This window comes from Salvelinus sp. IW2-2015, linkage group LG24 (genome assembly GCF_002910315.2).
Source record: "Salvelinus sp. IW2-2015 linkage group LG24, ASM291031v2, whole genome shotgun sequence".
NCBI classification, from domain to species: Eukaryota; Metazoa; Chordata; class Actinopteri; order Salmoniformes; family Salmonidae; genus Salvelinus; species Salvelinus sp. IW2-2015.
In genome coordinates, this window is record NC_036864.1 from 7,115,908 (window position 1) to 7,128,363 (window position 12,456).

General features: G+C 43.3%; 1 pseudogene; it reads left to right on the forward strand.

Moving 5' to 3' along the window:
* The window catches only part of LOC111951349 (signal peptide, CUB and EGF-like domain-containing protein 1), a 327,661-nt pseudogene that overhangs the window by 187,491 nt on the left and 127,714 nt on the right, over window positions 1–12,456 (forward strand).

Sequence of the window (12,456 nt, forward strand, 5' to 3'; positions counted from 1 at the left end):
CTTCACACATCATCACTTTATTGTTTTATTATCAGTATTCTACAGGCCTTCCACACATCTCACTTTACTTGTTTTATTAATCAGTATTTCTACAGCCTTCCACAACAGCTCACTTTATTGTTTTATTATTAGTATTCTACCAGCTCAACACATTCATTTTTGTGTTTTTATTTATCAGTTTCTACAGCCTCTACACATCATCACTTTATCTGTTGATTATAGATTCTACACCTTCAACACAGCATCACTTTATTGTTTTATTATCAGTATTCCTACAGCCTTCAACATCATCACTTATTCTTTATTATCATATCTACAAGCCGTCATACACATCATTTTGTTGTTTATATATCAGTATTCTACACCTTCAACACATCATTTTGTTGTTTATTATTTAGGTTTTCTACAGCCTCAACACATCATCACTTATTGTTTTATTATCAGTATTCTACAGCCTTCAACACATCATTTGGTGTTTTTTATCAGTATTCAAAAGCCTTCAAACACATTCATCACTTTATGTTTATTATCAGTTATTCTACAGCCCTTTCAACACATCATCACTTTATTTTTATTATTTAGTATTCCTTCAGCCTTCTACCACATCATCCTTTATGTTTTATTATTAGTATTCTACGCCTTCCACACATCATCACTTTGATTTGTTTTATTATCATATTCACAGTCTTCAACACATCATCACTTTATTGTTTTATTATCAGTATTCTACAGCTCCACACATCATCTTTTTATTTGTTTTATTATCAGTATTCTAACAGTCTTCAACACCATCATCACTTTAGGTTTATTATCAGTATTCGACAGCCTTCCACACATCATCACTTTATTGTTTTATTATTTAGTATTCTACAGCCTTCCACACATCATCCCACTTTAGTGTTTTATTATGCAGATATTCTACAGCCTTCCACACAATCATTCACTTTATGTTTATTATAGTATATCTACAGCCCTTCCACACATCATCACTTATTGTTTTATTTCCAGTATTCTACAGCCTTCCATCACATCATCACTTTATTGTTTTATTATTTAGTATTCTACAGCCTTCTACACATCATTCACTTTATTTTATTTATTTAGATTCTACAAGCCTTCTACACATCATTCACTTGTTTGTTTTATTATTAGTATCTACACCTTCAACACATCATCACTTTCTTTATTGTTTTATTATTAGTACTTCTACAGCCTCCAACCACATTCATCATTTATTGTTTTTATCAGTATTCTACAGCCTCCACACATCATCACTTTATTGTTTTTATTATTCAGTATTCTACAGCCTCTCTACACACATCACTTATTGTTTATTATCAGTATTCTACAGCCTTCCACACATCATCACTTTATTGTTTTATTATATATTCTTACAGCCTTCTACACATCATCACATTGTTTTATTATCAGATTCTACAGCCTTCCACATTCATCACTTTATTTGTTTTATTATCAGTATCTACAGCCTTCAACACATCATCCACTTTATTTGTTTTATTATCAAGTATTCTACGCCTTCAACAATCATCACTTTTAATGTTTTATTATCAGTATTCACAGCCTTCACACATTCATCACTTTATTTGTTTATTATCAGTTATTCCTACAGCCTGCAACACTCATCACTTTATTTCACAAATTCTCGTGCATGGCAAATGGCCAAGGTCCCTAGCAACACCACAATAATGCAGACACCACGGACACAACACACAGCACACACACACAAACAAGCAAACAACAAACACACATATGTACATATATCCCTCAGGTTTAATGATGCATAAATAACTCTTCCTCACATTGAAACACCGTCTGTAAATAGTGATGGCACAAACACCATCTCCTTTCTCTCTCTTTTCGCTTCATGACATCCCTGCTGTGTATAGATTTCACCTTGGCGGGAAGTGTCTAGAGATCTCTCTGATTTAGAGTCACGAATGGTGTGAAGTCCTTTACAAACTACACCTTAAACATTCTCGGTCATTACACCATCACAAAGCCACCCCCTGCAGTGGGTCTCAGCAGTTAACACGCTCTCTCAGATTAGCCTAGATCCCTGCACGCTTAGACAAGTAGCAGTTCTATACACACACTTGCACACAACGGCCATCAAGTTGGCACACAGACACACACACACGTATACACACATATACACACACTACCCATGCACACCACACAGTAAAGTTGTCCACCTGAAGCCTTTAGTTCCTCTCTAAAGTGTGATCACTCTGTCATGTTGATCTTACTAGGAATACGGGCATGTTTTAAACTGTTGTCATCATCCATAGTAAATTGTCTTTTACCCTCTGCGCTTACATGGTACATGCTTAACTACTTCACCCTGAGCAGTTGTGGGTTTATGCAATGGCACGCAACTACCATGCTTCAGGAACCATGCTACACGGAGGTCTCTGACAACATGCCAGATGACTGATTCGGTGTTTGTGTGTGTGTGTGTGTTGTGTCTTCGAGATCCGTGGTGTCACGGTCAAATAACCCCCATTCACCTCGAAAACATGACACGTCAGACTCATTAATGATTCAGCATAAATCAGGTCCAACTCTGACATGCACTCGGTTTTTCTCTCATTTAAACTTGCCTCATCCCACCCATCCTTCCCTCCCCAGACAGCCTTTCGCTTGACTACTTCCTAAGTATTCAATGAATAAGCTGCTTTGTCTGCAGTCTTCTTAAAGGCTACTGGAAATATTCCCTCAACTCAGTGTAGCAGAAAAGCTTGTGTTTATGACTGTTCTAAAACAAATTTATTCGACCTCGATAAATCCTCGGAATCCTTTCAATTAAGAATGGGAATTTCCCATTACTGGGAAACCCCAGTCTCCAGGCAGGTGCAAGACGAGGGAGTAAGTTGGCCATACAAAGGTAAATAGGGGAGCGGAGTGAACCCAGCGTGTTGTGATGTTGTTGTTGGGGGGGCTAATCGCTGTGACAGTTTGTAGGTTTCTGGTTGGATAAATTGGATGCTGCAGACCCATTTTGTAGATACAGTAAAACGTGGTCCCATACTGAGTTGGTTGTAAACCAAAGTTTGGTTTAATTCCATCTTGGGCCACATATACTGAATAGATGTTTGAACTGTAAGTCGCTTTTGCGATAAAAGCATCTGCCAAAATGAGCATATTATTTTTATTATCTGTAATTATTCACTAAAATCCCCTCTCTCTTTGTTCTCATATCAGGGCCATAAGACAATTGATGATAATAGGATCACATAAATCCTGGGTCTGACGTCCCTGAGATGCTCTGGGTAGTACTCTATTCTATCATTTCCACTCTATTTCTCTACAGCCTTTTTGTTGGCATACTACGAATGACGGGTATCGGACAGGGATTGTCCGTGCACTCAAGAAATGCCTTACTCCCTAGGATAATGGGCCAAGTCTTCAAGACCTCAGATGCAAGTTAAACTCATCAGAACCTCCACACTACACACCAGGTAAAAACACACATACCACCCATATGCACAATGCACACACACTTCCACAACAGCCCAAAATGGCCAACAGATAATGTTGAAGCCCCTGTAGGTGCTTCAGAGAGCTCTTCGCTACGAGACCTCCAGGACGAGAGCCCTGGATTCATTCCCATCTGTGGGTGAAGAAGAGGAGCAAACGATTGTCTTCCAGTGGGGAAGACAGTGGAAACAGTGGAAGACATCACTGGTGGATCTACAACCGTCCACTCCTTTTCATCAGCCATCGTTTTATATTTCATTCCTACAAACCATCATGTTTCTTAATGTTGGAATGAGATGCTTTGATGAGATGTTTCAGTTCCTTCACAGAGATATATATTGGTGGGAATTCATTGGGTTTTGTAATCAGAAGTTTTTACATGGACACCACCCTTACATCGTTTCTTATTACACACATTTGCATACACACTACTACACTGTGTAATGGCAACCACACGCACTAATATAGCAAAGTTCTAGTGTGAAACATTTCAGAAAAAACCTTGTGTTTCAATTGTCGCACTCTGCCAGTGGTGCCAGTTCCATTCAACTTTCTTCTCTTAACAAATCTGATATGGGAGAGAAAATTTCTGCAAACAATTGCTAGCCGGAGGCGAGAAGGGCTACAACACACACACCACACACACACATACACACACCACACACACACACCACCCACACCACACACACACCACACACACACACACACACCACACACACACACAACACACAACAAACACCACTTCCCCGCGGGAGAGGCTGGCTGATGGATGCCAGTTGTGTGACAGTGTTAATATCTCCTTCCCGCTCCTCCTTGCTGTTTTTCTGATCTTTCGTTCAGCCCTGAGCATTAGACCCTGAGAACACCTAACCTCAGCCTACCTGCGCAGAGCACCTCAATATACAGCTCACACTCCCTCGGATCACAACCAAAGAGACACACAACACACAAACAAGCAAACACACACACACTGCACTGATCGTTTCATATGCACACACACCTTTCTCACTAGCACACACTCTCACACACACTATTTCTAACACTCACTCATCACGGAGAGTTTAAGTTGGAGAGGACCTTTGACAGCAGAAGGAAGAGAAGACAGGAGGGAAAAGAGGAGAAGAAAAAAAATGAGGTCTGGACCTTTAATTGACGAGTGTGACGAGCATGACATAAGACTGCCATGTTCTCTCCATCTATAATTCTTCCCCTCTCCCTGCCTCTTCCTCCTTTTCTCCAACGTCCTTGAGGATGGTTGGCTTGTTCTCAGATCGAAGCTCTGTGTGTGTGCGTTCTTGCGTTGGCTTGGGTACGTGCAATTGTGTTTACGACGAGCAAGATCAAGCCGTGGACGCCTTTGAACCCCAATAGCTTATTTTTATCCAGATTTTGAGAAAGAAGTGGGGGGGGCGTGTAGAGTTTGAGGGGGAGTTTTGAACCATAACCACATCAAAGGACACTAGAGTTAACCGCACCTGCCCTGTATTGATGGAATTCTGAGTGCTTGTATCAGGAAATCGCTTCGGTAGATACTATTAGTTAATTGTTTATCTATCTCACAGAGAGTGGTGAAATTCACGGGGAGCCTAACACTAACAACGCTATGTTGCGTAAATGATGTATGATTCTGTTCCACGCAACGTTTGTTCCAAATATAAGTGGGCTCCTACGTGTTGTGAAAACCTCTCCAGATGCATTGCGTTCTGTGATACATTGCTAAGGTAGACTCTCCCTCATTATTCATTCCCATGACTGTCCTCCCACTATCAGCTCATCTCCCACCCTCCACAGCGCTCCTCCTGATAACCACCCCCGTCTACCGCCCCTACCCTCTACCTAGATCATTATTTGTTCTCATTGTTTGTGCACTCTCCCCGTCCTTTCATTCACTCCACGTATCCGCTGGTGCTTCCTCTCCATCGCCTTGTCGTTGAAAATCAACGAGAATGTGTGTTCTTCTCTGATTGAGGTGCCTCTTATCTACTCTCATCTTCACTCTTGATCGGTGTGCTGCCTTTTTGATGTCGTCGTTCGCCCCCTCCTTTCCCCACCCGCTTCTTCTCATCCCCTTCTCCATCCCCATTTGGCCCCTCTAACGGGAGCCAGACCCAGTATTAATGCACGCCTTGGTCTCTAGTGGGCTGAAGCCCTGGGATAGGTTGTCGAGGCCCTTCCTCCTGTGCCCTTTCCCTAGTGTTGTGTTGACTGCTGTTTGTCCTAGTCGTGTGTGATCCCGTGGCCTGTAAAGTGTTCCCGTTAAAGATATGGGTCGCAGCTGCTGTCTGTGGATGGGCTTGTGTGTGTTTGGTGTGTGTTGTGTGTGTGCCTTGGTGTTGCTGCCCTCCTAAATAGTTTTCTCAGATCTAAGGTGACTGTTAGAACTATATAGTGTGCTGTGTAGGGGGAGTATAACTGCAACATACAAACATGACAGAAAAATTTTTTGGGGAACTGTGTGAGTGTGTCATCCAAACCTTGGTTTGAGGCGTTGCTAGATACCGCAATTCTCATGTCTCTTGTACTTATTCGATCATAAGAGAATAGAGCATCTGTGATCAGGAGGAATCTAGCCCTCAGACATGTAATCCATTGGACAGAGAGACAGAGAGAGCCAAAAAACAGAAGCGAGACAAGGAAACAGACAAGCAGAACAGAACAGAGCAGGACAGACAGACAAGACAGGAACAGGACACACAGAGAGCGAGAGTCAACCTCTCTTATGTTTCCGCGCCCAAACTGACTCCAGAAAACACAACCAAGGTTGACCCCATCCTTCTTATGAGTTAGTATCGCTAATGTCAAGTTCGTACATGATACACTGAAATCTAGAATAGAATAATTGAGGGTCACCGAGCTAGAGCAGCTAGGCCAAGAAGGAAAGAGTTGTTGAGAAGACCCAGGTGCTCATGATGTGCTAAGTTGATAGAGTACACAGTAGAAAAAGAGGATAAAAACTATAGATGCTATTCCAAGCATGGCGTGCTTCATGGGTCCTAGAGACATCCCCTGTGCGATGTATGTTATGTCCGAGAGGTCCTCAGAGTCTGAGTAGAGTATTCCCCGCTTCTGCTGATGCTGTAGAGCTTCCCACCAGTGTGTTGTTAGAAGCTGGTGTTTACTCCATATAGATGGTCCTATGTCTAGACATGTAGAGTTGTCTGAGTGGAGATTATGTATGCGTGTCATGGGTCATCAAAGGGGTTACAATGATTATGTTCCCGAAAGCTTCTGTACTAGATAATTACAACTCTCGTCAAAGTGGATAAGTGCCCAATGTTATCCCACACCGTTGTTATGCCAACGTACCCTAACATAACTTAATTCAAGGAATACTAATTCTCCGCCTACAGTAAACCAAAGACACCAAACATAAAAAGTCAGATTACACTGTCAGTCCTTTGAGCTCGTAGGTGCCCTCATAACTTGGTAATCTACAATTTTGGTATAATAAGAATGTATGTAATGGATGTACTGAGCATGCGTCTCCTGTGCTGATCGTTAAACCAACATAACCTTGATAATCCTCATTTCATGATACACAAATATAACATCCATGACCACTGCAATGTAACCATGATTAAGTGGCTGACGACATTTTTTTAAATATTACCACCCACGGAATCGGATAGAGAAAAACGATACTTAATATTCTCTCTCTCATTAACCAATTGGTCTGACTTGCCACCAATCCAGGACTTTATCTCCCACCTCACAACAACCCATGACCTTCGAGAGAGAGAGGAAAATGACCAAAGCCTCCATGGGCTGTGCTCACAGACAGTTCCGACCCATGAGAGCACTGGTGAGCTTAATACTAGCCGTGTTAACAGGTTTTAGTGGCTGGATAGGCGTATAACACGGTGTAATGTGGAGCAAGTTGGTAATTATCTCTAGGAGCCCATGACATAAGTGGTTATCGAAGAATAGGTACGGTTAGATCTCTAAGAATCACTGAAGGGTCAACACCGCTGGTGGAATAACAGCGCCACTAGCCCTGTTCCTATATCACGCATATAAGTAACCAAAATAAACTGAAGAACATGCCCTGGCCCTAAAACACAACGGACCTCACTAACTCTCTAAATCTAGAGTTGTTAAGCCTCTATAACCAAAAACACGACCAAACAACACAACATCACTCCCGAGCGACACGAGCCACAACGATCATACCACACGTCCATCACGAACACACCACATCAACACAAACCACACACACAGCATTCCCGTAAGAGGTGAGAAGTCTACTTGTCGAGTATCTGCTTACTGAGCGGCTCAGTAATGTAGTAGTTCGCTCGAGACGGGGCGTTAGCACAGCCAACCACTTCATCAGAGCAAGGACTAATCGAGATGAGGATTGAGAATGAGCGCAGCCGACCCTACTTACGTATCCTCAACTATACTGGCGTCCTCTTACAATCAAACATCCACTTATCAGTCTAGATCTCTGGACCTGCACGGATGAGAAGCATGCGCTACTGCCAGTATCCAGCAAAATACCCACCCGTGTGAACTAGTAAAATTCAATACAGTCTCGCTCCCTCACTCCGCCTATGCACTCGCATACCACGAAATGCTTCCCTGATTTCCTCCTATATTGTGCAAATCCTGGACGTCTACTAGCCTTATAGATGCCTCACCTGTCTTAAATTATTCACAACATATAGTCTAGCTAAGAGCAATGGCGCTGTGGAGCGCGGACGCCTCCCTACAACCCACAGCGACCGTCACTGCACCCGCCTCCCGCCATGCTCCGATAGCACCCTGCGAATCGGGGCCTGCCCGAAAGCCACTCTGGCTCGTCCGTACCCGTGCTCAAAAGTGTTCCAGTCGTCGAAGCTCCAGACCCAGTCATTATGCCTTCCTACTACTCGAACCTTCGCCGCCCAGCGCACTAGAGACTCACGCGGGAGGGTTGAGTAGGAGCTAGGACGCGGGTGGCCAGCTGTTCGACCCTTTCAGACGTGAACAGACGTCAGCTCTGGTTTCGTTGTCTGTTTCGTCGTCGTCTCGTCTCTGCGTCTGTCGCATCATCTGCGCCGTCTATCTCCGCGCCGTCCGCGTCCGCTTGCTGGTGTCCATTCTCGTTGTTTCTCTTTCTCTCAGTCCTGCTCCTCTATTCTCTCCTTTCTCTCCCCTCTCCAACCCCGCTCTGGACTTACCGTAATTTATAGAGTAAGTGTTCTCTAACATGTAAGGCACACCACCGCCTGCTAAATAATTGATCACGATAAATAGAGAAAGAAACGCACACCAAGCTCTCATCTCTCTTCTCTGAAAGTGTTTGGGAAACAGATGAATGAGACAAAAAGGGAAAGAGGAGGAGGAGAAGAAGGAAAAAAAGCGCTTGTTGGCATCTCGCTCCCTCAAAGCACAAAGCGACTCTCACATCAAAATGTCACCAGCACAACAGCTGCTGGCTCCTGCAATACAGTCCTTTAAAGTAAACTTTCAACGGCTCCCCTCGAAAAACACCATATTTTTAATGAATAAGGAACAGAAAAGACTGAGAGAAGTGGAAGGAGGCGAGGAGGGAGGGAGGGAGGGAGGGAGGGAGGGAGAAACACAAAGTGCTGATATTATGGGTGGAAATCTGTGTGGGAAAGACAGGCAGTCAAACTGTCAGGCGTGAGCGCTGAGACGGAACAAAGAGGAACAGTGGAGACAATTACATTGGCGCTGTGGAGTGACGAGAGGCATCGCACAGCAACACACCACGGATGGAGGGAGAAGGGATACACCGTATACATGATAAACAACTGTGCTGTAGGTGTATATCACTTCCTATAACACCGCTCCGGTACTGATCAATGATAAACAGGTGTGAATGAAGAACAAACAGTGGGAGGTACATGAACACAAAACGTAAACGCGCAAACAGCTACACTACGTCACTAAATATCGATCAATGTCCCCACTGCTTTCATAAACAATGCAAGGGAATGATCAATTAGATCAATGAGCAGCGTGACCATTGCCATTACTACTATCAGTGATGCATCAAGAGAGTCACATTTCCCTAAGTGGTCCTCATGTACTGGACAAAAATATAAACGCAACATGCAACAATTTCATTGATTTTACCGAGTTACAGTTCATATGAGGAAATCAGTCAATTGAAATGAATTCATTATGGATTTCACATGACTGGGAACACAGATATGCATCTGTTGGTCACAGATACCTTAAAAAAATGGGCCTCACAATGGGCCTCAGGATCTCGTCACTGTGTTTTTGTGTATTCAAATTGACATCGATAAAATGCAGTTGTGTCCGTTGTCCATAGCTTATGCCTGCACATACCATAACCCCAGCGTCACCATGGGGCAATCTGTTCACAACGTTGACATTATCAAACCGCTCGCCCAACACAATGCCATACATGTCTGCGGTTCTGAGGCCAGCTGGACGTACTGCCAAATTCTCTAAAATGACATTGAAGGCGGCTTATGGTAGAGAAATGTACTTTAAATTCTCTGGAAACAGCTCTGGTGGACATTCCTGCATTGTGTTGTGTGACAAAACGGCACCTTTTATTGTCCCCAGCACAAGGTTCACTGTGTAATGATCATGCTGTTTAATCAGCTTCTTGATATGCCACACCTGTCAGGAGGATGGATTATCTTGGCAAAGGAGAAATGCTCACTAACAGGGATTTAAACAAATTTGTGCACAACATTTGAGAGAAATATGCTTTTTTGTGCGTATGGAACATTTCTGGGATCGTTTATTTCAGCTCATGAAACATGGGAAACACTTTATATTTTTGTTCAGGGTAGTTCTGAAAACAGAAAAAGGCAGTGACTCCCACACCAAACATCTGTGCACAGCACTTGTCATAAAAAGTTATAAAGAAGCTGAGAGACCTCCAAGACAATGTAGTAAGGCTTAGTAGGAAAAGTTTAAATAATTTCAGATACGGGAACGTGTCCCCTCTCCATGAGCCATAAAACCCTTTTTTAACAGTACATGATAAGGGAGCACATCACCCACCTGTCATTACCAAGACTAACCTCATGTCTTATACTGCCATCTAGTGGCCAATATAGTCAATGACAAGGCAGCGGTGGCGATGTGTCGCCCGGAGCTAGAGAATCAGCATTACTTTGTCAGACTATGCAAGAGCAGAACGTAAGACACCTCTGGGGTATACTACAAAGCAGGTTCAATGAGTTAGCCTGCTAACTTTGATAAACAACCAGAAATAATTTTGGATTTTCTGGTTCTTTAAAAAAGCTAAACTTAGATGTGTGTTTTTGGTTGTTGAGTCAATTAGACCATGCCAATTTCAAGCATATATATTTTGTTTAAATTACAAGAGTCTACTCTACCTTTATCCAGGGTCCTGACTCTATAGTCTACTAATCTACCTGTTTCCAGAATATTTAGGCAAGTTAGCTGGCTAACTCATTGAACCTGCTTTGTAGTATACCCCACAGGTCCCAGATCTGTTTGTGCTGTCTTGCCAACTGCTATTATCATTGGAGTTGGCAAGACAGCACAAACAGATCCCAAACCAGTCCATAAGAGACCCACACCTGCCCTCTCTCACCTTGGCCAGCATGGCGTTGAGCTGGGTCTGCGTGAGGGGGAAGAGGAAGGCCTCCACCAACTGTCTGAACTCTCCCCGGGTCACTGAGCCGCTCCCCTCAGGGTCCAGGGCCTTGACCGCTGCCCTCACATCCTCCAGCCTCTCCACCAGCCTCCGGGGGGGAGCAGGCGCTTGATCTCCCCCAGGGACAGATGCTCATCTGGGGCTGACTGTACCGATGAGACTGGGGAAGGACATGGAAGTGATTAGGAGTCTGTGTTTAGTGTGTTTGGTTTCGATTTGTTCCAGGGTTTTGCCCTTACGGTACATTCTCATGTTAAGTTATGAGTAAGCTATGAGTTGAGAATGATATATGAATGAACTCACCTGAGTCTGACTGCGGTGCTGTCTTTCTGGGTTCCCCTGCTTCCTGTCCTTCCATAGGTGTGTATGAAGGTGTGTGTGTATATGAGTGTGTAGGGCCAGGTGTGTGTGTGATGCTGATGAGTGGGGCGGTCCAGGGGTACGGGGCGATGACCAGTCCTTGGGGCATGAGGGTCAGGTTCCCCAGAATGAGGTTGAGGTGCACCACAGGGGCTGTCTGTCTCATGCCTTCTGTCTCCGGTGGAGCTGTGGGGACATGGGAGAGAGAAGGGTGGTAAATCGAAGGGTGGTAAATGTGTGTGTGTGTGTGTGTGTGTTGTTTGGTGTTGTTGTGCTGTGTGGGTGTGTTGCGTGCTGCGTCTGTGGTGGTGTGGGGGTTTGTGAGTGGGTGTGGTGGTGTCGTGCGTTGTGTGGGTGTGTTGTGACATACATAATTCACGAGAGCAGGGTGTTCTGTTCCTGTGTCACGTAAGGATTGTTTACAGTGTCTTACTCTTCCCAACGTAAACACATCATAAATCAACTCTAGGCTACTATTCAATTGAATTGTGTGTTTAGATATCAGACCGCACCTTGTAGAGGAGATGGTTGCCAACTTGTCTCAGTCAATCAAAGCAACAGCAATAGGAAACAGAATTTAAACATAAAAGGCTATTATTTTACTTCAAATTAACCTTTTCATAATTAGCATAAACTTTGAAGACGCCCCAAGGTTAATCACAACATTTACATATTTGCCTCCTGCTTCGATTATTAAAAGGGCAAATGTTTACTAAAATGTTTGTGTTTTATGCAAATTATGTCACAAATTAATTTATGAATTTTCACTTGAATGGAAAGTACCGTTTGTAATTTAGACATATCTAAATTAGTTTCTGTGATGTCTCCAATTGAAATGCTTGTTTCTTCTAAATATTTTATTTGACTTTGCTTGATTAATTTAAAGCTGCAATTAAAAAAGCACCGATGAAAAAGGGCAGGAAGAAATGTAGCCTGCTACAATTCAATTAAAACTATTCCTCTGAAGTTAGTGCTCAAGTTTAGAT